Source organism: Lichenostomus cassidix, chromosome 4 (assembly GCF_008360975.1).
Source record: "Lichenostomus cassidix isolate B80296 chromosome 4, HeHo_3.0, whole genome shotgun sequence".
Taxonomy (NCBI): Eukaryota; Metazoa; Chordata; class Aves; order Passeriformes; family Meliphagidae; genus Lichenostomus; species Lichenostomus cassidix.
In genome coordinates, this window is record NC_139484.1 from 23,518,900 (window position 1) to 23,545,512 (window position 26,613).

Sequence of the window (26,613 nt, forward strand, 5' to 3'; positions counted from 1 at the left end):
CCTTGCACTTCCCTCTTCCTGACTGGTTCCAGTTATGATTCCTTACCATTGCTCAGTGGGTATTCACTTTGCCTGTGCTCACCTGTCCATATGCTTTCGCCTGGACTCTTCTGCCCCAGGATACACAGATTGCTCAGTCAGGCCCTTTTATCCTCCCAGTGCTACAAGCAAAGCATTTCCAACACTTGATCAAGTAGGTCCAAATCAAAGGTACACCAACAGTATTTTGTTTTCACATGGCCTCAAACTGTGCAGCGTCTAGTTGGAGACATAATTCAAAATATAACTTTGGAAATATTTCCTTAGAGGGGATTACTTTCAGTGATTGTCTACCAGAAAGTGAACTTCCCTTTGCCAACTCTTCCTCTTAGTTTTCCTGGTTCCTTTGCCCTCCCCTGAAGGTATATCATGCCTGCTAAATACATGGGAAAAACACAGGGATAAGCAACAAGAATGAGGGGACGCTGAATATAAGTCTAACACATGACAAGACCAGAGAACAGACTAATACCAAATTCCTGATTTTAATGAAGAGTGTTTCAGCCTCTTGCTCTTCATCCAAACCTGCAAGCTCCTTTATGAAAGGGGAGCAGGCTAGACACACGCTGCTCATCGCCAAGGCATCTGTGCTCCATCTTGTGCAGAGCACCCTTACTTCCTCACAGTAACACCAGAGTCTTACAGTTGCACATGAGAACTTCAGGATCACAGGTGGATAGCCAAAACCTGGTGTCATCACATAAAGCTGCATCTATTGCCTATGTCCAGTGGAGCAGAGGAAACAGCCAGCGAAGATAAGGAGTAAACAGGAAAGAAAGGCAGCTGCATGAAAACAAAATTCAGCTGGAAGAGCTGCAGAAGGAAAAAAATAAGGGCTTTGGCTGCGTAGTCTGTGCTGATGGGCTTGCACAAAGGGCCTCAGTGTGCAGCAGGTATTCCAGCTCTGTCATTGTGCAGATAATTAAAAACAATAATGAAAGGGAGGTTTTCTATGCCTGCGCTCTAGGCACAGACACAGCTCCTGAGCTGCACAAGCTGAGTGGTCCCTCTGCAGCAACATTTGCATTACTGCTAATCTGTAATTGGGATCCCCACTTAGCGCTGTGACTCTGTCTGACCATTTTCAGACCTTTACCATCCAAGTCAAGAGGCTCCTTCCTCTAGGAATTATATTTAGATTTTAAAGCATGTTTCCTAATTTGTTCTAACAAGCAGCAATAATTTCTGTTCATATCTACATGAGTGCATTGTTTTCCCAGCACGCAACTCAAAAATAAAAGAAGAACCATATCCATTTCATAATTCCTTCTAAAGCCAGGTACATATGAATTAAAAATATTGATATCATTACATCTGTCTCATCTAGACACAACAAATAACATTGAGGTCTTGCTTTCTCCCTCACAGAGTAAGGGCCAAATTCATGTACAAATCTAAGTGAATCTGAATTATAAATATGCTACCCCTTACTTTAGTTTCTATCTTCTTATATCCTTCTGATTGCTGTCTTTCTTGCTACACATCTCTTTCAGACTCTCATCCATGTAAATTATTCCATGTTAGACTATTTCAGATTCAGTTAGACCAAGAGGATTAATTTCAGAGCTGATGTGTAAGAAGGTGTAAATTCTACACTGGGGTGTGAGAAAGGACAAGATTTTCCCTCAAGGCTTTGGCTGTCCTCCTCCTGGATTTACACAGAAAGGAATCCAAATCCCTTTATCACTGCCAGGAAGAGGCTGAGGAATCTAGAAGTACACAAAATAGCAGCTTAGATTTATTCAGACTCATCTCTTAGTTTGACTCTGATATGAGTATTGCATGGACTTGCCCCTTCCAAATTTAAGGCTTCGTCTGGGAATTGTGAGAGGCTCTCTCATAGAGACTTAATTCTGGAGTTAAACAAAAAAAACCCAAAAGAATATATAAAAATGTACAGCCCACAGTATAACTTAGGATGTCCTTGAATCTCTAAATGCAAGCCACATGAACGTCCAGTGACATCTAACTTCATTTCTATTCACTTACATGGGAAGCTCAATGACCAGAGCTGCTGTGTGGCTACAGCTTGCACTGAGCCCTGGCTGTTGACAACATTCCTGGGGGAAATCAAGCTATTTATTTTGGTGACTTCTTATAGATGGAGGTTTGTATTTTCAGTTTTGCAAGCTTGAATGTTTGCAGATGATATAAAAATATATGAAACAGATAACAGCTAAAGTCACCCCAACAATTATGTAGCTCCTGAATGTAATAAAATGTCCATTACTCAACGATCAGATTTTTGTTGATGCAAATTCAGCATGGAGATAAGCACAACTTCAGAGATGCCAGTGTAACTAGCCCCAAGACAAATTTGGACTGTAAATCCACTCAGAACATAGAACTCCAGAAATATTTCAGACTTTCTTCAGCCTTGCTGAAAAGACCATTCCCTCTACTCCTATGCTTTGCAAGGAAGCGAAAGATGGATTGCAAACCCTCAGCCTGCTGTCTCAAGTGAAAATTCTCACCGTAATATTTTTGAAATTCAGAAACTTCAACCATTTAATATGCTGGAGCCTTTCCCCACCGGGCAACTGAAAATTATCACCACCTAATGATTATTCAGTGACATCTGCAAAATAAGTTTGATGTTTTTGGGCCAGTTTCTCTTGGACAGATGTCAGTATCATAAACTATGCTATCCTTGGCACTAATTGGTATTATTCTTGTCAAACAATCTGCAGTATGGCAGAAAAACAGAAGAAGAACTTACATTAAATTTCCCTTTTGCTTATGCAAGTATTTCTTCATGTCATGGACATTTTCTCTTACCCCAAATGTTCCTGTACCTTTGAAAAACAAAGGATCCACCAAGGAAAAAGCTCAGGCTCTTCAAGCAGCATTAAACCCAGCGTTCTGTGCGTGGATCTCTGCAGAGAACACAGACACTAAATCTCATTCTAAACCGTGTTTACTCTCAGTAAATATTTCTTCTTGCAAAAAGCATTGCCATGGTATTGTGCAAAGCTGTATAAACAGTTGTAATTTTGTCCTACTTTTTGATCCTTGCAGCTTGTGTCCAGGTTGCTGAATTGTTCAGTTGTCAAGGACAGGCTTAAAAATTTTATGCATCGGCATAGCATGTGATGTAAGCTCTCATGCACCTGACATGTCACACATGAATAAGTCAGGCATGGCTTGTGACTCACTGTTGGATTTAAAGACAAATAAGAGTAGCTTTTCTATGAGGATACAACATAGTGAGCCCAGTTTTGCAATTAAGAATTCAAAAAATACTTTAAATCTCAGATTTTGTTTTAAAAATCTAATAATAACTGAAAAGCTGTGTAACTTTTTCTGTGCAAATATATGCACACTGGGTCCTTTGCCATTCCTAGATGCGCTGTAATCTACTCCTGAGTGACTTAGATTTCACTCACCCCTATGCTAGTTATGGTGCTCCTTGTTCTTTCTGTGCTAGCCTCATATAATCCTCTTATGTTACACACTAGAGAGCTGTCACTGTGAGGAATTTACGATTTCTCTTAGGACCTTCTAGGTCTACAGTGGGCATGGTACTGCAGGACAGGTTAGAAATCAAAAACCATCAACATTTTAGACCAGTCACAGTCAAACACCACTTACTAGCTCTTGATGCACCCAGGAGCAGCAGGCAGCTGCAGAGTGGTTAACAGCTGCAGAAAGGTATCAGTTTAATTTTGCCAGGTAAGCAGACGATTAAAATATGCAGAATAACTATCTACTGTCTAGAACTCCCTCCTTCATCTTTGTCTACATCCCAAAGACTCAAACAAAAGCATGAGCTCAGTTCAGACCTGCAAGCAGCAGGTTTCCTTTCCACTGCCTTCTGAGAAGGCATTCACAGTTAATTGTGCAAGTTTGCAAAAATTTGGGCCTTAATTTGTGAGCCCTTGATGATTTTTCACAGACAGGCCTCAAATTTGCCCTTCCTAGCCTATTGGCTTCAGTGTGAATTATATATGAATTTCCAGGGGCAAGATAAGGGCCACAGTCATTTCTCTCTTGGTTTCTAGTCGTTTCTTTTCATTTATTCCACACCAGCAGTTACAAAAAGTGGTCTGGGGATTGGTGTGCTGTTCTGGCAGTGAGTAATAGGGAGTCTGGGTTTGTTAATATGGATACTCTTCAAAATAAACAGGTAAACGGAATGATACTGGAGGAAAATGATTATGAGGGGAAAAGAGGGATTTCTGTCTGGCTCTGACAAGCTGCTAAAACCAGCCTCTCTCAACCAACTAGTCCACAACACTTTGTTCCAAGTTCTTTTTCCAGAGAGACATTTCAAGGCAAAACTCCCAGAGAGACAATCACTCTCCCAGAATAAGAGACACGAAGGATATTAGAAAAACTGAGGGCTGATTGAAAGCAAAGATTTTAAAGGGCAGCCAAATTCCTTCCTATGGCAAACTGGGACATAGCTGTCATCTTGTGTCATTTTTTCCTTTTTTTTTTTTTTTTTTTTTAAAATCTCCTGGGCTCCCAGTTTAATACCCTCTCTTAAAAAAAGGGTTATTTGGTCTAATCAGTGAGGATGAGGTAAAGACACATTCATGTCCTTCAAAAAAGGTAGTAACTCAAAGAGTTTCCAATTACCCTTTAATTAAAATATTAATTAATTAACAAACTGTATTTATGGAATAATTATATAATTTCACACACCATCGATCATATTTTAAACAAATTCATTTAATTAAGTTTACATGTACAGTGCATGCTCTCAGTAGAGCTTTTCTGAGAAACCAGTGCATGTCTGCCTTTAAGGAGATTCAAAGTGCATGGGAGAAGTTTACAATGGCCCACAGTGGTATTCAGTACAGAAATGAAGGCACTTCATACTTTTAAGTAAATTTAATACCACTGACTGTATCCCCAAAGGCTAAAGTCCTCTATCTGCATAAAAGGCACTGGGAAGGCAAGAGCGGCATGAGCTTTCTCACTACCAATATCCCTCATTCTGACCTGGAGGGGCTGACTTTAATAAACGGTTAATCATTATCCTCTTCGCCAAGCCTGTTAAGCAGCTTAAGAAGCTTGGCATTTCCTAGGTGGGACTCAGCTAAGGCTACCAAATCATTTCACACAGCCTGCTGAAAGCCATCACATGCAGATAGCACAGTGTGCTGGGGCAGCGTTTAAAGAGAGCTCTGTGCATGTTGGCACATTTCCCCTTGGAGTCATCGGTTTTGCTCTGCCTCCTGTGCTCTCATGGGCTTGTGATGGGTTGTGGCCCAATTCAGGGGATCATTGCCTTGGTTTTCCTTTCAGCATCTGCAGTCTGGTCTGCCTCTGTGCTGTGGCCTCCTCCATCCCTACTGTTTTTCTAAGGTTAACTCAGGATATTCAAACATCTTGGGTCTCTGATGCCTATTACAATCTGTTTCTGAAGGAAGGTTTCCAAATTACCTGTGCAACTCCTAAATTTTAAATCTATGTGTTTCAAGTGTCGCCCCTTTGTTCAGGCCTCTCATACTAATAATGTACTTGCAGAGTTTCATGCTTTCCAACTGCAATAAACCTCACATTTTTGCAGTGGTCTGTTAACAGTTTCTTACTCCCTCACTTAGCTTAATGTTAGCTTGCAGAACAAGCCATTTTAATAAATCTACTTGTCTGTTGTTCACAGTCCCTTTCAAATTCATAGAAGGGTGTTTGCTGTACTGCTTTTAGGCATTCAGTGCTTTTCTGAGTACCTGTTCCCTGGCAGTTCTTAGCTGCTGTTCTGCAACACTGTACTTACAAACTTCCTTCCCAGTCCTCCCCACAGAGGACACCTCACACAGTCCTTTGCTGCTTGGTCAAGTTCTACTCTGTTTGCTCTTTGCAGCCTGCTCACCACAAAGCTGACAGGACTTGCCACCAGATTCCCACATACACCCATGTGGTGACAGCAGACACATCTTGTTGCATGTATAACACAAGCTTCACAGAATTCATCAAGCAAGTTCAAGTCTGTGTAGAGATGTTGACTTCCACCGATGTTAGTGAACTAACAGGAATTACACCCAGAGGGATTTTGTCCCAGTAATGTCACTGAAATGGGCTATTCATGAACGTGAATATCAGAAGCTAAATCTGAAAAAAGACAGTATAACGTCTGGATGTTTACAGTCATACAGTTCAATCCTTTATGTTTCTTTATGTCTGCAAAGCAATTTTTTAGGTCATCAGAGTCTAAAAATTCAGCTGTCATTCTTTTACTCTTTTGTTCTTATTGAGAGTTTATCCATAATTTAACGTAAGTTTCAAGAAACTGAAGAAGGGAAGAAAAGAAGCCCTCAAACTCCCCTAACAGCCCCATTCACTTATTCCACTTCCAATTTCTCATGACGTCCCTCGTCAGAATGAAGGGACTGGCTGAAATTCTAAAGAACCTCTTAATGTTGTCTGTATTCTTTATTTTCTGTTCAGTCACAGCCAAATACAATAAAAACCTGCATTAAAATTGGTATTTAACACCATAGGTGGTATGGAACTTATGTTCAATTTTAGACTGTATTTGCCTGAGAAAAGCTAGCCAAACACTGAAATAAATTATGAGACTAACAACACAGATGACAATATTATTGGTATAAAAGTGCTTCTCACAAATGGGCACCAGCTTCCAAATCATTCATTAGAAACCAAGATGAAGCTGATGCATAACTAAAAGCATCCAGGAAGATTCTGCATTAACAAGGCTTGCAAGAGCTCCACCAACTTCTCTTTCCATTAACTCAGACTCTCCTGGTTTTAAGAGTGAAAATCTGAGCTGCTAACAATCTACTACAATAATCTGTGCCTTCTGACATCCAGGTAAGTCTGATTTCCAGACATTTACACCAGCAAGGTAAACCAAGCTTGCTGCTCCACTACTTTTTCTTCCACACATGTAAAGCTGTACCCTTAAATCTGTGTCTAGATACTCAGGCAAGTGGCCTGAGATTAAACTGTGGTAAGGGTCAAGCACTTTTTAATGAAATCACCACCCTTTTCACTTTGTTAAAAATTATCTCTATGCAAAGCTCTTCACACTGCTTCTTTGCAAAAGGCCTTTTCCATCTCTCCCTGTAGATTTCTGAGCATTTTGTCCACAGCCTTCCCAGCTGAACAATTTTCAATCCTGTACAAAGCACAGCACATTTTATTGCTCTCAAGACCAACCTTCCTTTCTTCCACCTCTTCCTTTTTTTCACAGCCTCTGCTTCCTGATTTCCATCCAGCTCTTGGACTTTCCACATAGGCTGGTTGGGACTGGCCCAGCTTTTCTTCTTAATATAATACCCCAAAATTGCAATTACCTTTTTTACTTTACTCTCTGTTTCAGCCCCTTTGTCTTCAGCCTGGCCCTGGGAGGTTGTTTCCCATCTACCAATCTGTTCACTATGTTCTCTCTCTCGGTTTTCTCTCTCTGTCTTCCCTGTAAGTCCTTAATCACACCTCTGTGTCCTCCCTGCTTCACCTCTTTCCCTTTCTCTTTCTCTCTCTCTCTTTTTCTCCAGTTACAGCTCTGCAGGCAGGGTTTACGAGCAGGGATCTCTAGTGGTGTCCTACAGGAATATGCCTTGGCACACTGTCTGGACTGTTCAAGCCCTATTGCACCCCTGAGTGCCACAAAAAGCTCTACACAGAGAGGCAGAACAGAAAAGAAATGCTTTACAGCCACTTTCTTGTATGCTATTTTTTCCTCTCGACATCTAAGGAAGATTTAGGGGCTGGGGGGAGGGAAGAGCCTAGATTTACAAACAACAATCAGGCAGGTAAATATTCTGCAGTTTAGTTACAGCCAAGGGAATATAGAAAGAGGGTATTTAAGCAAGAACAAGCCAGAGTCCTCTATGCTCACAACTGAGCTAGCAATTTGAAATTCTTCTGGTATTTCACTCTGTTACCTCAGTATTAATAATACTATACCTGAAATCCACCTAGCCTTCTTCAGAATTAATTAGTTCCATACAGCCTGGATCAGGCTGGTGAGCTGAGTGCCTGCTGAGAGATGTTACAAGTTAGGCACTGATACTGTCATGTCCCACCAATGCGACCGCAAATACAAGAGATTGTAAAAATAAATAGCCACACTGCCCTCAGCTACATTTTCATTGCTTGTTTATTTCAGGAGACCACGGATGTCACCAAGATCAAAACTTGGAACTAATTTTTAATACTGATCATACCTGTGTGAGAGATAGTCACAGCTCCTCATCAGCTCCTGCAGTGCATATCCCTTGCTGTACCCCATGGGAGAAGCCAGGCTGGTGCAAGCTGACATGAAGTACTTCACTAAGCTGTGTAGCCAAGTCTAGTCCACAAGGCTCAGAATCATGCCCAGGATCTTCCCTCCCCTGCAGCGCTGATTCCTGCTATGAGAGAAATCAACAAGGAATGAGCACGTCTCTCCTGATGCCCCAAGATTTCTGCATTACTCCCCAAAGGGCCTCTGTTACTTATCATCACGGTTGAGGCTTAACCCTCTCACAGCTCCTTTTAACTTTAATCTACCTGCAGTAGTTTAGACTTTGAAAGGAAGCAAATACCTATTTCTAAACATTGAGACATGTTACTTATATTATGCAGCTTCACAAAAAAGGCAAAAGCAGAGTCCAGCATTAAAGTGAAGCACAGAATGTCACAGGAAAATTCTAGCTCCCAAGTAAATGTCAGTTAGAAAGCAGAAACTGTTTACTGCCACCCAAACCGAAATTTTGAAGTATGCTTTACCTAGCATTAATTTGCTGTGAAGTACCATGCGTTGCACTGCAGAAACAGGCAGTACAGGACTGACAGCTATAACTGAGCCCTTAACAAGTTACTGAAGCATCCAAGCCTTCCTCCCCTTCTTAATTATATTCTTTGAAATCATTAAAGATTCGCATTGAGTACAAAGAGAAGAGCTGTTTTGCACCAACTCCATAGTTGCAACAGCCTGGAAACTACACCTCCTAGTTGCATACACTTGTGTAGCAAAAATAACCAGTGTGTTTCCATATGACACTAAAGAGCCAGAGAGTTCTGACTGGCACTGAGGGTTGGCAATTCTCTTCACAAGAAACTCTCCTGTCTGCCTGCCTCCACAGCAATTGAGCATCTATCATAACAATTGATTACTGAGATGAAGATAGGGAATCTATTACTTCTCTCTCTCATAATGAGTTCAACATTTCTCAGGACAATGAGCTTTTAACTGCTGATCGTATAAATGGTGCAACACAGTCCATAACTCATTAATATATGAAAAGAACAAAACATATACCTAAATCTTTAACTTTTTTTCTTGGTGACAATACAAGCCATTTATACAAAGCTCAGGAAAAAAATATCTGTACTCTTAAAGGATTTTATGCAGGTATTTTTTCCTTAATAAGCCATGGTTAGTAAGAAGAAGAATGTGCCAAAACCTAGTGTTTTAATTAAACAGTGTACATTTCTCACTGGAGTTTGTTTGCTTTTCTGTATATGGATTCCTCTAAGGTCCTTAAAGCTAGCAAACCTGAACGCTTTTAAAGATGTTCCCCTGCAATATGTAATTGAAATGCCTTAAAATATTTAGAGAGTTCTAGAAGGGAATGTTCTGCAGCAATAAATTACTGTAGTGTCATGGTAGCACCGTACTGAGACGGCAGAGTAGTTTTTGAATTCCTATTCTTAGCTACTTATAATTTTGTCTAGATACTGATGTTTTTTTAGCAATAAGTCCATATTTCACCTTTGGAATGCCTTTTTTTCCTCCCCTCCATTTTAAAATTTAGCTTAGCATCATAAACCAAAAGACGTTTTCTCCTAAAACTTCAAATTTGTCATGCCTAAGATTGAATGAAAAAGGTTGGGCTTGTCTTTTTGAAGTAACAAAAGACTGAAATATCTGCATCAGGAAAGAGTATTTCTGTACACCTTGAAGGCTTTTGCCCCAGCCTCTGAGCTTGTCCAGGCCGAACTAGGATGCACCTTGATCTCGCAAGGAATGCACACATACCCACCTAACCGAGAATAGGGATAGTCTCATAGAGCTCAGTACATGCTCAGAACCAATCACTTCACAGGATACAGCTTGCACTTACAAAGTATTTCATTCATAAAGTAGGACCTCTAACATCCCTTCTCTTTCTGTATTTCTCAGAATAAACCAGTGCATAGCCATATGGAATATAAATCTTTGCTATTATTTCCTAGGTTTGTGATTGATCATACAAATCTTAAACACATGGAGTAGAAAGTAACTGTTCATCCCACATTTTCATGTCCTGAAACAGAAGATCACTTCCCTTTTCAGACAGCTTAAAATCTTAGTTGTTTGGGACCATATTTTAAGATATTTAGGTGCCCAGTTCCCATGCAGCTGCTTAATGGGGTATTCAAATACAAGAAGCCTTCCCATCACTTGAGAGGCCATTCCATGCTTTCCCTGTTACAACTGCTTTTCAAGTTTTCTTTCTTTTAGCTCATTCTAGATGTTCCTTACTTTTGTTTGTGGGACTTTCCAGGGCTTCCCAGGATGACCCAGGGTAATTTCCTCTTTTCCCTCTGATCTGATTTTATGCATTTTAAAGAGTTATTGGGCAGATTGCTGTCCTTCCTAGTGAGCAATGCCAGCAGCACTGACGTAGTTACAACAGGGCGTTGAGGCAAAGCCACAGTTTCTGTCTTGGGTGAGCCAATATCTATTTTGCAAAGAGATTCTCTGAATTCCCTGAATGTATATTCACAACAGAGACTGCTGCTCCAATATGCTTTGCTTTTCATTTAGGAGGAGAAAACCACGGGGTACCAGGCCGAATAAATGAAGTGGATGGGCCAGATTAAATTATATTTTAAAAAAAATAAAATAAAATTAAGGAGTTAAGAAGTTAAATAGTTGAGTAGAAACAAACGTTATTTTCGGCCAAATTTGTAATGACTTTTTTTACAAAACAAACATGCTGTAAAGTAAATTTATAAGTGTATATGGCTAAGAGTGCCTGCAGAGCCTTACTTTAGTACAGGCAATAGCAGCTGAAGCTCCAGCTGCGGGGAAGGGAAGGGGGAGCTCCTCTCTGATCTGCCAGTCCCTTCCGAGGCTGCCAGCCAGAGCAAGGCGAGAACACCGCAGCGACACACAGGCTGCCATCCCGGCAAGCGAAGGCGCTGCCAGGCTCAGAGCACGAAGCGATGCCGCCGGTGAGAGCGGGGAGGTCCCGGACATGGGGGAGCCCCGGGCAGGTCCCGGACACGGGGGAGCCCCAGGCAGCCGCGTTTGTCCGGGGATGCTCCGGGGATGCTGCGGGAGGAGCTCATCGCAGCGCTCCGCCGGGCGCGTCACAAGATCCGCCCTCCCGGGGGCGGCGGGCCGGGTTATTGCCTTCTATCGCTTCTAATTCCTCTGTTTCCTCTTTCCCGGTAACCCCCGACATTTCTCGGTATCCTTAACAGTATCCATAACAACTATTCCTTGAGGACATTTTAATTACAACATTATTTGGAGCTGTTGATTGTTTATTGTGACAAGAAAAAGAACATGGGAAGGTAAGAGTCATTAGAGTCATTGAGAAACACGGGCTGAGGAAAAGGTTGCTTTACAATCATTTCTAGTGCAAAAAAACCCCACATTAGAGATAGGATGGAAAAGAGAAATCTTAAAAAAAAAAAAAGTAAGATGACTGTACCTAGTCTTGCTCTCAGAAAAGTGTTTTCCCTAAACAAATTATGAGGGAGTTTAGGAAGCTGGAAGATGCTTTGGTTCCTGATTAAAGTATAAGAAAAAACAACAGTGCTGGAATTTTCTGGCACCCTTAACCATTACAGGCATTTATTTCAGGGCTGGAAATACTGGAAACAGATATTCTTAATGTGACTAAGAGTCAAAACTACACCACGACTTAAGAGCAAACAGCAGTGCAAACTAAGATGTGTATTTAAGGTGAAAAGAAACCAAGAAGGAAGGAATGACAAAGTGATAATAAAAACATTGAAGGGTAAGGTATATCAATTAGAAAAACTGGGAAGAAAATAATCTGCTCAATTTAAAAGAATGGATGGATGATTCTTCCTCCCTACCTCATTACTGGCATCTGGTACAGAGAATAAATTCAGCAACTGTTTTCATAGTGCAGGGTCTTCATTTCCTTTCTGCAAACAAGGAGTGTAGGTAGAAATCCACATTGATTTTAACGTGAAGATTCCTTGTACAGGAACCAGACTGTATTCTTAATTAACCCTGTAAGGAACAAACCTGTCAGACTGACAACAGCAGAGACAGACTAGAGAAGCTATTCAAAGTCATAGATGAAAATGATGAATGGTACTGAAATTATATTTGAGGGATCAGCTATATCTTAAATAAATCCAGATTTTAGATGACAAGTCAAGTTTCTACCAGTTATGGGGTCACTATTTCATGTAGTGACATCCACGAGATCCAGACTTGTTGCAGAAACTTCAGGACTGCATCCTGTAACCACTGAGCCATGAAGAACAATCTGAAATTTTCAGGCTGCGTTTGCATTAGCAAACTTTGACACCCATCATGGCAGGGTACAAATAGACAGGGCTCAGCCATTAAAAAAAGCCTTAAAACAAAATAGTCCAATATTTCATCAGGCCTCACTCTATCATTGTAAAGTCCATCTGGGAGTATAATATTCCATAGGATGATTCACAATCAAAAAAGATCCCAGCCAGAGCTTTGATGTCAAGAATATCAACTCCCCATGCAAGAATTCAGTGTAAGAAATTTCAGAGGAGGAAGAAGCATGCTGCAAAAATCTCAGGAAATGGCCTTTCAAAGTGAGGCGAGATCACAGCTTCCCATTCTCCTCCAAGTTAATTACTTAACCTCCTAGAAAAAGCAGCAGAAAAAATTGCTTACACATGACCTACAAAGAGCGGGCAACATAGAAGTAAAAAAGAAAATCAGAACTGAGAGAATGCTTTTGCTTAGATGCTGGGCAATAGTGGTGGGAGACACCAAGTTACAGTGTTTTTACTGAGCTTAGCACAGTGGGACACAGATTTCTGAACTGGACCTCTGGATACCAATATAGGCAAGACAGAGCAGACAGATGCCGAATTTCCATTTCAAAAACAGTTCAGCCACTTTAATTTACCTTCACCGCGTTATGTAGTTTAGCTCCCCTCTGCATGCTCCTTTGCATTCAGTTTATTTCTTCCTTCACACTCCAAATTTTCTGTTATGTCTTCAACTACTGAATCTTCTTCATTTGCCTGTGAGCAGACAGAGCATTATATTTAAATTCCTGTTCTCATTTCGTTTAGTATTTCAATAAAGTACACCTCTTTTTTCCAGGCTGACAAGTGTGGAGGAGTGGGCAGCGCTATGGAACGTGGCCCACGTACCCAGTGATTTCAGGTAATTTGAAGAAAGAAAGCTATTTAAGGGGGGAGAGAAATGGGGGGAAGGGAAAACGCAAAAGGCAAAAAAACAGAAAAAAAAAAGCCACCTTTCTGATGGTTTTCCTCTCTGTCAAAACTGAAAAATAAGCGTCAAAAGCCTTGCCTTGTGTTTTGTGTCAGTGCTAATTACATCCCTGCTGCTGCCGGCCAGTTCTGAGCGCTGCTTCCCACCGAGAGGGAAGGCCTCCATCTCCCTGCAGTGGGCAGACCCTCCTCTCCCACACCAGGAATGCCTCCGAGGGGAGAGCTCTGCTGTTTTGACAATCCCTTTTTTTGCCGCCTGGCAGAGCTCCATCTCATTTCAGCAAAGGCAGTATTTCCACTCTGTCCTATATTCTGCCCTGGCTTCGCAGCATCCTATGTTCTGACAGCCTTTCCCATTTTCAGTAATCCCTCTTTTTCAGCCTGTCTCACAGAAACAATGGAAATGTTAGACCCCAAAAGCATTACAGGGCATGGAACACAGCATCTTCACTTCTCTGAGTCTCACTGAAAATGAACAGAAAATAAGCAGAGCGACGCTCTCCTCCACAGAAGTGAGAGTGGCAGATTCCAGCCCTTTGATAGCTGTCAATTTTGACTAATCCTGGTGGGTACATTTAAATCCTTGTTAAGGGCTTCCACATTCATTAAAAATAAATCCAGTAGTTATTTGGCTGTGTAATTATTATGGATAATTTGCAATTAAGCAATTGGCCTCTGACGAAGGGACAGATAATTGACCAGCCTGGTCTGGCATTTTAGAATGGGGTGGGGGGTAATTAAGTAAATCCAGTCAGCTAAATGTCCTCCTTCCCACTACATCTTTTCCCACCTTTAAATGCAAACCAGACCTCATGCAGCTGTGCAGGCCATGGGAGTCTAAGCCTATTAAAGAAATCTTTTAATCACTGTAAAACTACCACTAATTGAAATAAAAATATTTTCACATTATTTTCACATTGTGCAAATGGATCCAAAAATAATTCTTAATGCAATACATGGTGCACAAACTGCTCTGCTTGACAAGTGCAGCATTTAATTTGCACTAATTAGTCCAAAGCGGGGGCAGTGTGAAATTAACATGATTCATTAATTCTGTGGTTTATGTTTTACATATCATGTGTTTACATTTCAAAACTATTAGGTTCTCCGCAAGCCAACATGCCACACTTCTGAAATTAACAGGTTCAAAAAGTTCTCCCCACATCTCTCTGGGTGCCTTCAGATTTGATTTTTGGATTTGCACCTTTTCTATTTGTTTCAAAACAACTGGTTGCTTTTATTTTGCATGGTTTCTTCATTTGTCCTAACCTTGACCTCAGCTCCTTTCTGAAAAAGTAATCTTTTGGGTGGCTCAGGTCACTGTGGGATAAGCATGAACAGAGCAGCAGGTGAAGAAGCAATTTTCAAGAAGCAATTTTCAAACTACTGTATATTCTAAAAAAATTTAATAAATCCTTTGTATCTGCTAAATCTGAAGTTTTCATGATGCTGCTCCAATATTTGCTCCCATAATGATATCAGGAGATGTTCATTAAAGATCTAATCCAGAGCCCAATGAAAGTCAACAGACAGACTTCCACTGGCTTCAGAAGGCATAAATACTGCAGCTTCTCTTTATGCTACGGACCACAGGACTCCAAGAACCATAGCATTGACCAAGTTGTCTTACAGAATAAATTATCTTCAAGTGGATTGTGCTGAAAAGCATTTAAAAATATACCAGACATAGCTAAATATTACATTTCTACAAATCAGGGTGCCAAAATTGTATTTATGTTGCTGGACACACTCCCGATGTCAAATGTGGTCCATTGTTTCCTGGAATACAGGTTACATTCCTACAAAGACACAAAGCAATATTACACACCAAGAATTAGGTGTAATATTGAATGTACTATGAACATTGTTTACTTGTTGTCAATAATGATTGGTAATGAAGTAAGATGCCTGAGAGCTCTAAAAATCCAGTGGACACTTAGTAAATGTTATCTGGCCTCACACAGTGGCAGTGGCTGACCTACCCCTACAAATACCTCTTCAGTACTCTCAGAAATACAGCAAACAAAAGTGCTAGGATTTATCCATCTCCCCCAGTCACAAGAAATTGAGGCTGTTTTCCTTACCTGAAGGTGCTGGACAAGGTAGCTTGAGGCACAAAAGAGCAGCTCCTGTAACTGGTGGGTGAATGACAGGACAGTGTGCAGAAAGGATGCCTGGGCTGGGCTGTACAACACCTCAGTAAACACACAGACATTGAGCACAGATGTCTGGTAGAGCCAGGAAGGCAGCACAGGCAAAAGCCTGGCCATGCAAGGAGTTGGAAGCACCTCAGCAAAGGTAAGAGGTGAAGCACTACAAACTCTGAGCTTGCTCAGCCAGAGTTCCTGGAGGAACACAGTAGGAAGTGGTCACTTGAGGGTCCCCACAAAAAAAGGGGAATGCAGGAGGGAGACTGTCTACAGTGACTTTCAAGGGGTAACAAAAGAGAGAGAAGACATTTTAAATGATACAAACCTGACAAAAATGAATGATTTCCATATTATCTAAAGTAACCTGATAACATTTGTAAGAACCAACTGAGGCAGAAAGCAGCTAGATTCTGGGAGAGTCACAAGTTCTACAGTTTAAAAAAAAAAAAAAAGCCTACTTAGAAACAGCCACTTGGAGTGCAACTTTCATCTTCTGTGTAAGTCTTCTGATTTTTTTCCCCCACTATAAAAACTGTGCACTTTTTTGGTCAGTAACCAAAGTCAAGTAAGGAGTAGGAATAACAGGACTATTTTTTTCCTCATAGAGACAAACTAAGCTCAGGTTGGTCCCACATTGCAGATCAGAATATGGCCATATCAGTTACCCTGTTTAGAGAAGCAGGGACAGACCAAATGCATGTACATAGCTTCATTGTTAGCAAATGTCTCATTAAGAAAAAGCCATAATTTAAAAATAGAAAACAGCTTATTCACAAATCTCCATTTGGCAAGAATTTCTGATTGGCTGTGCACCTTTAAATGACTTATTTGTGTCAGTCTGTTTCAGGCTATATCTGGAGCACGCAATGTCATCAAGAAGTGCTATTTGATTACAGTGCAGTACTTTGGGTGGCTTTTAGAAAGCAATAAATTATAGCATTACCATGTACTGTGCATAACATCTCTATGCCACTTAGCAAGTATGAGGCCAAAATGAACACTCTAACCTTGAAAATACATGATTAAAGTTCTGCCTTGTGGATTGGTATACAAAATGGCTAAGTTTAGTGATCCTTCAAATCACGGTTCCCTGGTGAGCACAAAGGGTTCTGTTGTACAAGGCTCTGCCAGCCACTGCATAGGGCATAAAAGATGTGATGCCTTCAGGAGTAGTTGGGCTACTTGGATTAAAGAAATGCACTTAGATGAAATTTCGTATCCTTTGGTAAGGTGCAGACACTTTACAACATAAATTTAAGCCTGTTTTTAAAAGTTGTAATCAGACAAATGTCCCTACAGGTAAACAGCACGGTACTGAAATAGACTCAATCAAAGCTGGGCCTACACAGAAAAAAGTGGTATCGTTTTAAAAGGTGGGCAACTTCACCACTACAATCAACTCTTTCACTATTTAAAACACAGACTTTCTGTGCACCTTGGAATAACAAAGTTTTTTTCTAGCACTATTAGGAGATTCAGCTGCCAGCACCTCTAAAGTAAAAGGAAGTATAAACTCAAAGCATTGTGTCATGAAAGAAAGCTATACCACCAGTTGTTTAACATGAAAAGGAAAGTAGCATTTTTTTAATATACTTTTATCAACTCATTTGCCAGACAAAGAAGTTCACTCACATTGTCTGTGAGTGAAAAAAGTCCTAAAATCACTTTTTGAGTGACTCAGCCATTGCTGACTTCAATATGTTGTTTCCATGAGTATCATAAACATGAATGGCCTACAGCGAAACACTTTTGATACATATTAAATGAGCTACCTGGCCAAATGGTACCAGGTTTGTTTTCATGTAGACACTCAGACTACGTTTGTGCATTATTCTGATTCTATTTAAGTCTGTGAAGGACTTAAACCTCTCAAGGTACCCTTTTACCTTTTGAAGTGCATCTTTTAATTCCCAAAAGTGCCTGCTTAAAAATGGATCTTCTTTATCTGCATATGTAAGTGCACTGTTTATGGGCAGTAGGCTGTTATTGCTATATCTGCACATCGATGCATGTGTGCACCTGTGTATTTGACTGCTAGCAATACAGAGGTGCTCCTGTGTCAGGGTCTACTTGAGACTCAAACAAGAAAAGGGGTGTATTCAAATCTGGTATTTGGTGCAGGGGATAGCAGGGTGTTTGTAATTCCACACTATCCCCTTCAACTGGGAAACTCTTAAAATCTCACTTGCAGTCCTGGAAAGGATTTGCACAGCTCTAATAGAAATGCTCGACTAAGATAGATGGGTCTGAGAGTGTCACGTGGCCTTCCTGAGCATAAATTATGTTACTAAATCAGCATATTGATTTGGGAACACAGCGTCCTGGAATTCTGAAAATGTCAGGCACAGTCTCAGTGCTTCACTCCTTTAAAATCAAATTAATTTAGCCAGCTTACTCTGGAGAAGAAATGATGATGTCAGATACATGCAAAAAGCAGGGCGTCAGGCACTCCAAGTCCCACTGCCTCTGACTGTTTTGAAAGGAAACACTCAAAAGGACATAGCTGGGTTGTCACCTAGTTCTTCCTTGGTGGAAAGAAACCACCACCACAGGTAATATGAACTCAGGTGTCCTAGGGCCTCACATCTCTCTATGGATCTTTGGAGATTCCCAAGGTGGAGACAATCAAGGAGGTTGAGAGGTGAAATTATATACTTACATGTGATAGTACTAATCCATCTACCTTGCTCTTGGGGTACACTTGAGATTAAAGGCTGACATAGCCTGTGCCCTTGCACTAAGATCTCCATTTCTATACTCATATTTAATCAAGTGTGCTAATCCACAAATGTATGGCCAAAGTTGCAGCATCTGGTGTGAACAGAACACTTTCAGCAAGTGGGACCCATCAGCATGAATAAATTTCTATACATTAGCCATGAATATTTAGTTGATAGAATAGATAGAATATTGGCACAAGTAGCTTCTGGGGCAAAAGGGACAGTCTGCCAAAACATATTACACCAAGTGGACAATTTCTTCCTACCTGATTTGACAAAACACAACCATACACTGGATGTAAGGAAAAGGAGCAACTGGGAAAGTTTCAAACAACAAAACTGATCTATGTTCTTGACTAGAAGTACCAACACATCCTGTTCTGGCCCTGCAAGAAATCACGCTGGGCATTGATTCCTACACCACAGAGAGCAGGTGCAGCATGGGAGCCCCAGTGAGACACAGACTCCAACCCTGCTCTGTCATACACAAAGAATGGGGTTGGAGAAGTTCTGCTGGTAATCAACACTGCATGCTTTAGCTCCCTGGCAAAGGAGAGGTCACTACAACACAGGCCAGATGCAGACCACTCACTCTAACCCCCCACAGCTCCCTGTGCATGCTCCCTGGCCTGCAAGTTGACTTGGTCAATGCCAATACAGTCATCTCCTTACAGGCTTTGCTGTCCTTGAGCTGAACACACCTTTCTATGTTGAAAAGCTCACTAAAACTAGAGGTGATATAGGCATCACTAGAGAGATCTGAGTGTCACCAAGACAGAGCCAGATACATCAGGATGCTGAAGCCAGAAAACAAGACAGTAGGACCTTGTCTGACCTGTACACTTTGAGGATGAGGTGGGTAGGCTGTTATCTACTACAAGTGCACTGCTGATACTGTGCACAGCTTGCTCATATTGTGAGCTAGCAAAAGAGGGGGGGGAAAATCTTGAATATGTTATTAAGGCAACTACAGTTTCTTCACTAGATTTCAGCACAGAAAATATGTACAAAGACAGCCTGGCAGCCGCCCTGCCCTTCTTCTCTAAGGCAATGATGAAATATAACCACGCAAATTTCCTTGCTAGCATAAACTGGAGGATTCATATTATTCGTATTTGAAATAGGATTATGCAAAGGAGAGCTGGATTGCAAGTTGTTTGATGGGGAAGTGGGAAAAGCAGTTCTGGGTCCCAGCAGACCAAAAACTCCTTCAAAATAATATAACAAAAGGTGATGATGTTTTCTCTGGAAAGCATTATACATGGCAAAAATCTATTTAGCATTTACACAAACAGAGCAAAAGGGAATACAGATCCTAGGAACTTATTAGGTTCAGTGAAGAGAGGGGGTAGTAGTCAATAATCAGCAGTGCAACATGCAGCACAAATACCAGTGTCTGCTGCAGTTAATAAAAACAACTCCTTCAAACCCTTGAAATTGCTTCCCATTTGTTCCTTTTGCCCCTCAGAACCTCCCCTTGGCTGTGCTAAATACAAGTATTTGCTAAAGACAAGCCTTGATGTGCATCAATAACCAGCCTTAGTGTCAGCTTTCTGCTTCCTGTTTCTCACGGAAGTGGGAGTGGTACAGGACATCACCCAGGACCCTGATATTTATGTCCTCTCCATTTCCTGCATGATTAATAAGCCATGGTACCATCACCTCTGCTGTACTTTGTGATGTTTCTCCATGCCATGGTTTAACCCCAGCTGGCAACTAAGCCCCATGCAGCCACTTGCTGACTCCCTGCTGGTGGGAATGGGGGAAGAGAATCAAAATGTAAAAGTGAGAAAATTCATGGAGTTCACAGATTTATAGAATCCTTTGGGTTGGAAGGAAACTTAAATATCACCTGCCATGGGAAAGGACACCTTCCACTAGACAAGGTTGCTCAAAGTCCTATCCAACCGAACCTTGAAATGCAGCACAGATACAAAGAAGAGCTGGACTGTAGGTTTTTTGATGGTGAAGTGGGAAAAGCAGTTTGAGGTCTCAGCAGGCCAAAACCTCCTTCAAAAACATATAACAAAAGGTGACTATGTTTAATAGCCAAAGCAAAATCCATTTGCAAAAAGCAAAGCAAAGAATTCATTCACCACTTCCCATGGACAGGCAGGTGTTCAGCCACCCCAGGAAAGCACAGCTCCATCACACATGGCAATTATTTGGGAAGAGACAAACATCATCATTCCAAATGACCCCATCTTCCTTCTTCCTCCCCCAGCTCTATAGGCTGACCATGATGACACCAGTTGGTTTGGGATATCCTTTGAGGTCAGCTGTCCCAGTTGTGTCCCCTACCAACTCCTTGTGCACCCCCAGCCTCCTCACTGGTGGGGTGGGATGCGATGAGGCACAGAAAAGCCCTTGAGACTCTGTGTAAGCACTGCTCAGCAGTAACGAAAACATCCCTGTGTTATCAACACTATTCTCACACTAAATCCGAAACACAGCACTGCAACAGCTACTAAGAAGAAAATGAACTCTATCCCAGCCAAAACCAGGACACTCCACATCTTTCCTCAGCTAAGGGGAAGGCAATTCCCCAGAAGAGGCTTCTCTCCACTGTCAGGAATGTTCTCAGTTCTGGCTGCACAGGCACACAAACATGTTAAAAAATATCATTAAATCAAAGCTAATCAGATGGCTCCCTGTTTGTCTTAAGACACTGTTCAGACTTCTTAATTTAAAACCCTGCATAGATTTGGCTTAATCTGCTTCACAACTCTTTCTTTTCCAATTCCTGCACTTATCTAATATTGCTTTTTCTTTGTCATTTCCCATGCCCTTCTGACACAGACTTCCTGTAAGTTTTTACCTCACCTCATCATTGATTTTCAAGCCCTATCTGAGGATGCATTCCTTTTCTCCTCTATGTCTTAATTTCTCTCCTTGAAAAGCAAGATCTATTTCAGCTCTGCTGCCTCTATGAAGACAGGGAACAACACAAGGATGCTACAGTCACACTTGTGTCCTAGCCAGCGAGAGCATTGCTTACAGGATAGATTGAGACGCCACAATACACTTGTTCTCCTCTGAAGCTTTATATGCTCCTCAGATGGTCTTGTGCTGGACCCTCCACACAAGCCCAGACTCTACAGATTGCAGGTAGGTGGCTTTTGATGCTACATTGCTTAGATCTCATGTTGAATATAATAAATCATTCCCATTCCTTAGTCCTGATTATTTTCCCTCCTATATTGCATGAAATAAGCTGGCATTACCATAAAATACAAAATCCCCAGGAGTGTATTTAGTATTTCTTACGTTTTGTGCACTTCCCCCACCCACATTCGCTCACTGAACCTCCTTTGTAGGCAGTCATGTGTTTCTATCATCTGAGGATCAGAGCGCTATGCATCCATCAAGAAGGGTAAAATATTCACAGGAAGAGACTACAAGATGAGGAAGAGGTCCAGAATGCATAATATGTGTCAGAGGAACAGATGCACACAGGAAATAAAAGTTCTGCAAACTGCAATAAAAATTTCCTCCATGACAAGCACTGTGCATTTTTCCATGGCTGTCATAGATTTCATGGAACCAGTGAAATCCAGCCATTTTCAGAAATCCCATGAAATTTACCTTTTTACCTGAATCCACACGAAATCAGAATTTTTCCATAAGAGCCCTCATAAAATTGACACATTTTCTTAGAACATTCCATGAAATTATACAGAATATTTCATTTTCTTTTAGCCTAGTCTCTCACTGCACCTCTTTAAAATTACCATCTCAGCTACTGAATTTTTACAGTTCTTCCTTTCTGAAAAATAGCTTATGCAAAAATATAATAGGCATGAAAATACTCTCCTATAGGAAGGAAACCAGAAGCCCTCATAAATGTATTATAATTAGCACAGAAAGTTTTAGTTTATATACAGTGAATTCTTACCAGCTCAAGAGCAACCTTAACTGAACATTCCTCTTTTGACTAAGGAAAAAATGACATTACAGAAACTGTCATGCACGAAAATGTACGCAAGTTTCTAACGATGCTCCCTACTTCACTTTTTTAGGGAAGCAGATAAAGGATGAAGCTACCATTCTGGTACCTGACCAACAGTGAAGAACTGCAAATGAGGAAGTGCCACCACAAACAAGAACTTCAGCAGGTAAATACAATGTGGTCAATTTATTCTCTAAACATACAATTTGCTAAAATAAATTCTTTGATCTAACAAAGAGGAGCAGACACTGTGGCATAAGTGTTCATTAAGCTCCCAGAGTGACAGCTGAACCATTTGTTCTGGTTGAAAACAAATCAATACAAGAGCTCAAACCCTACCTTACACAAGTTGGTCAGCAGGCATCCCAAATCACAACCCACCCCAGGTCCCATTATTGCAGTTAGTTCCAGTCACTCTTCAGCAAGACTGTCCAAGAAGGAACCAAAAATCAAGGTTCTTTCCATGGTCGGCAATTAAGCCTTAATCCAAAAGCAACACAACCATCGATATCAGCAGGATTTAACTCTGTCAGTCAATCTAAATTTGAGAGATTTCATGCAAGGCAAAATAAAGTTTACGAGAATTGAAATTGCTGCTAAAAAACTTCTACAGGACACAGGTGCCAGTGAAGACAAGGAACAGAAGTTACAGTAGCAGGAAGATAACGGCCTAAAACGAGCAGATTAATATGCCCTTAAATAAGTCAGAGGTCTTCAAACTGATTGGGCACAATGCATTTCAACTCAGGAATCTTATATGGCCACTTGAAAGCTCTCTGAATAATTGTACAGTCACCTCTGAGAATGCAAAAATAGAAGATGAGGTACTAAAAGGCTGGGAAAAAGTAAACAGAACATCCAGCTCTGCAAAGCAGAGGAAGCAGAACTCAGGAGTTACAAGCCAGTCAATTTGTCTTCAATCCTCAGAAAAACACCAGAACAAGAATTCAAACTACTTGTAAGTGTCTAGAAGATAACATGGAAATGAATAGCAGCTAGTATGGATTTCTAGAGAATAAATCCTGTCAAATCAATGTAATTTCCTTTTACCATATGGGAGCAGGCCTTGTGGCAGAAGCAGAGCAGGAGATGACACGTTTCCTGATTTAGTAAAGCCTGTGGTGCTGTCTCAAATGTCACTCTCATGCACACTAACAAAACACGGGCTGAACAAAATTGCAAGACAGGTACGAAAGTGTTTGGGTGTTATATGTAGAGAAAGTTATCATTTGCTCTTAGTCAAAGCCATCTATGGGGACAGGAGGATTAGAAAACTCTGCTGTGGATATGATTGTGTTTCAGTACTTTCATAAATCATCTGGCCATGACACAGAACACTTACTGTGCTTGCAGACTATACAAATGGCATGCATAGGACAACTGCAAGTAGGGAGGCTCAGAGTTTGAAGAGATGCTGACAAACAACCATGGTGGCAAGAAAAGGGATGACAATGGGAGATGGAAAGAAGGAGACTGCAAGGCAGAGATGGTCTAATTGGACAACCCCAGAAGAAAAACAGTGGAAGTGAAGAAAGGTTCAGAAAATGTGTCCAGGGGAAATGATTTGAAAATTCTGGTGTCTTCAGAGAAGAGAATTCTTGGGAAGGCAATTTTAAGACTTTGAATGTGTACAAGTTTGTCACACACAAGGTTGTTGCATGTTAGAAAGTTTGAAGAATAACAGCTTTAATTTGCAGCAAGACAGATGCAGGTCAGACATTACAGAAAAAACATTTATAACAACGAAGATAGTGAAGCACTGGGATGGAGCCTGGGAAAACTGCAGAATATGGAATCTCTTGTACCAGATGTTTTTAAGAACAGCCTAGAAAAAAACCCAATTCTTTGAGGAATGATATAAATATAACCAATCCTGCAGAAGGGGGGCTTCTTGAGGCCCCTTCCAGCTCTACTTTTCTAAATGTCAAATGTCCTCCTATGTTTTAAAGCCTCAAACCACCAGAGTGTATAAACATACAAGTAATCCAATTGACTTCAAAGCAAGTACACATGGGATTTAAGCACATATATATGTAAAACTTGCCAGATCAGTGTAGCCAAAGGAAGTATCTTGCAAAACTGACTGCATTTGTTTAAACTGCCCTAGATATGTATCAGCATTATATTTAAAATGTGGTTTCCTGGATTTCAGTGACTGTCTATAGAAGAACAGCATGGATTTGTGCTACAGCCTCCTAAACAATTGGTCATTGGCATGAACCTTGTAAAAACAGTATCTATATTCATTGAAGCTGGCTGGGGGTGAAAAAAGAAAAGAAACAGGCAAAAAAGGTCCAATGGGGAAGTAAAATGTTGAAAATGCCAGTGTTTTCTACTCCTAACAGCACTTTTTTTTTTTTTTTTGTAAGCCAGGTTGCATACAGACATTTTCAATATGTAGTATCTATAATGTTGAGGACACTAGATTATAAACATGTACAGAAAAGTGAAAAGCTTCTTCAAATGTCTCTCACACCTCCTTCCATATGTTATCACCAAATGTTTCATTGTATGCCAATTTTCAACAGATAGCATTGGAAACAATATTTTACACAAAATTCAGTAAGATTTGCTATAAATTATTAACCATCCTCCTGCTCTGTCTCTACTGTATTTCCACCTTTTTTCTAGGGGGGAAGATGGTGTGTGGGAGTCCAACAACATCAAGTTTCATTTCACTGTAAAGGATATGTGTGGTTCAACACTATTTCGTTTGACCATTGCATTGGAGTTGAGTCTGGCACACATGTTCCAAAAGACTGAAGGATACTTTGGCATGTCTTAAGAACTGGTTAGGCAGGAAAAACACATTGGAGACTGAGCCTTGCCCTTGCCCTGGCTGCATAAGATCAAAATAAATGGTTAACAGATAATGATTTACACAATACATCCTTCTGTAAAGGTGAGGTGCACATATTATAATCACCTACAATTGCATATACCTCCATCTTTCTCAGAGCTGTCAAGAAACTGGAAAATGGAAAAAGGGAAACATAACCCCCATTATTAAAAAGAAAGACCTAGGGAATTACAGGCTGGTCAGTTTCACAACTGTGCCCAAAACCATCATGGAGCAGATCCTTCTGGAAACTATTATGCTAAGGCACATGGAAAATAAGGAGGTGATTAGTGACAACCAGCATGGCTTCACTAAGAGCAAATCATGCCTGACATATTTGGTGACCTTCTATAACAGGGTTACAGCAATGGTAGATGATGGAAGAGGGACTTATATCATCTACCTGAACTTGTACAAAACACTTGGTGCTGTCCTGCTCGATATCCTTGTCTTTCATCTGTAGAGACATGGATTTGAAGGATGGACCACTTGACGGATAAGGATGTGTCCTGGGCTGCATCAAAAGCAGTGCAGCCAGCAGGCCAAGGGAGGGGATCCTTCCCTTCTACTCTCATGAGGCTCCACCTAGAACACTGAATCCAGCTCCACAGCTCCCAACCATGTAGGGATAGGACAAGGGGGAATGGCCACAAACTGATGAAGAGTAGGTTTAGAGTAGGTATTAGGAAGAAATTCTTCACTATGAGGGTGGTGAGGCACTGGAACAGGCTTCCCAGAGAACCTGTGGATGCCTCATCCCTGGAAGCATTCAAGGCCAGTGTTGGATGGGGCTTGGAGCAACCTGGTCCAGTGGAAGGTGTCTCTGTCCATGGTGGGGGCATTAGAATAAGATGGTCTTTAAAGTCCCTTCCTACCCAAACCATTCTACTATTCTATTAAATTACATTCCCTAACAATAAGACAATCCTTCCTAAACAAACACCTGATTAAAGACAATTCTCTGATCTCTGGAGTCCTATGCAAACCACCTTGCTTGGACAGGGAGAAAAGTGGATTTTCAGAGTATGGGATCCTATAAATACACACATATAAGGAATATCTCCAACACTGCCTCCTTCAGTAAACTGAACTAGAATTAGAGTATTAGAATTAAAACCACCAAGATGCTGCTCCAGATTAGGAAGGATACCACACAGCCAGAAGTCGCATCAGCTACGACTGTGAAAGGAAAACGTAAAATCTGGAACTGCATCTGGAAACAGGCAGGTAGCCACCAGGGTTGCTGAAATACTGCTCTCATGTGTAGAGAAAGTCTTGTAAAACCAGAAAAATCAATACATTTCAGAAGGTTTTTTTTCCAGGTACAGGTCAAGACAAGTTTCCCATGAAACCGTGAATTCCCACAAAGATGGGAAGAATCTCGACTGCAAAGAACAACAAGTTAATCCAGGCACAAATGGAGGGCAAATGAAATAGGACATGTAGAAAAAACCCCTACCTGCATTAAACTCTGCCAGGTCCCACACAAACCACCAGTTCCTTCCGACTGGTCTGCCAGCAATTTTGACTTCGCTTCTTAATTCC

The 26,613-nt window shown here is 41.0% G+C and overlaps 1 long non-coding RNA gene across 2 annotated transcripts in view; it reads right to left on the reverse strand.

Annotated features, from left to right (window-relative positions):
• Window positions 1-4,663: 4,663 nt before the first annotated feature.
• LOC146438060 (uncharacterized) overlaps window positions 4,664-26,613 on the reverse strand; it is a 70,596-nt gene continuing 48,646 nt past the window's right edge. Inside the window, exons 1-4 of one of the 2 annotated variants that reach the window (XR_014852016.1) lie at window positions 12,031-12,178; window positions 8,178-8,363; window positions 7,918-7,989; window positions 4,664-6,099 (exon numbers count right to left, since the gene is read on the reverse strand). This is a non-coding gene — a long non-coding RNA (uncharacterized LOC146438060). Of the gene's footprint in view, window positions 6,100-7,917; window positions 7,990-8,177; window positions 8,364-12,030; window positions 12,179-26,613 lie in introns of those variants that run through there. The other variant, XR_014852017.1, reaches the window with a different exon arrangement.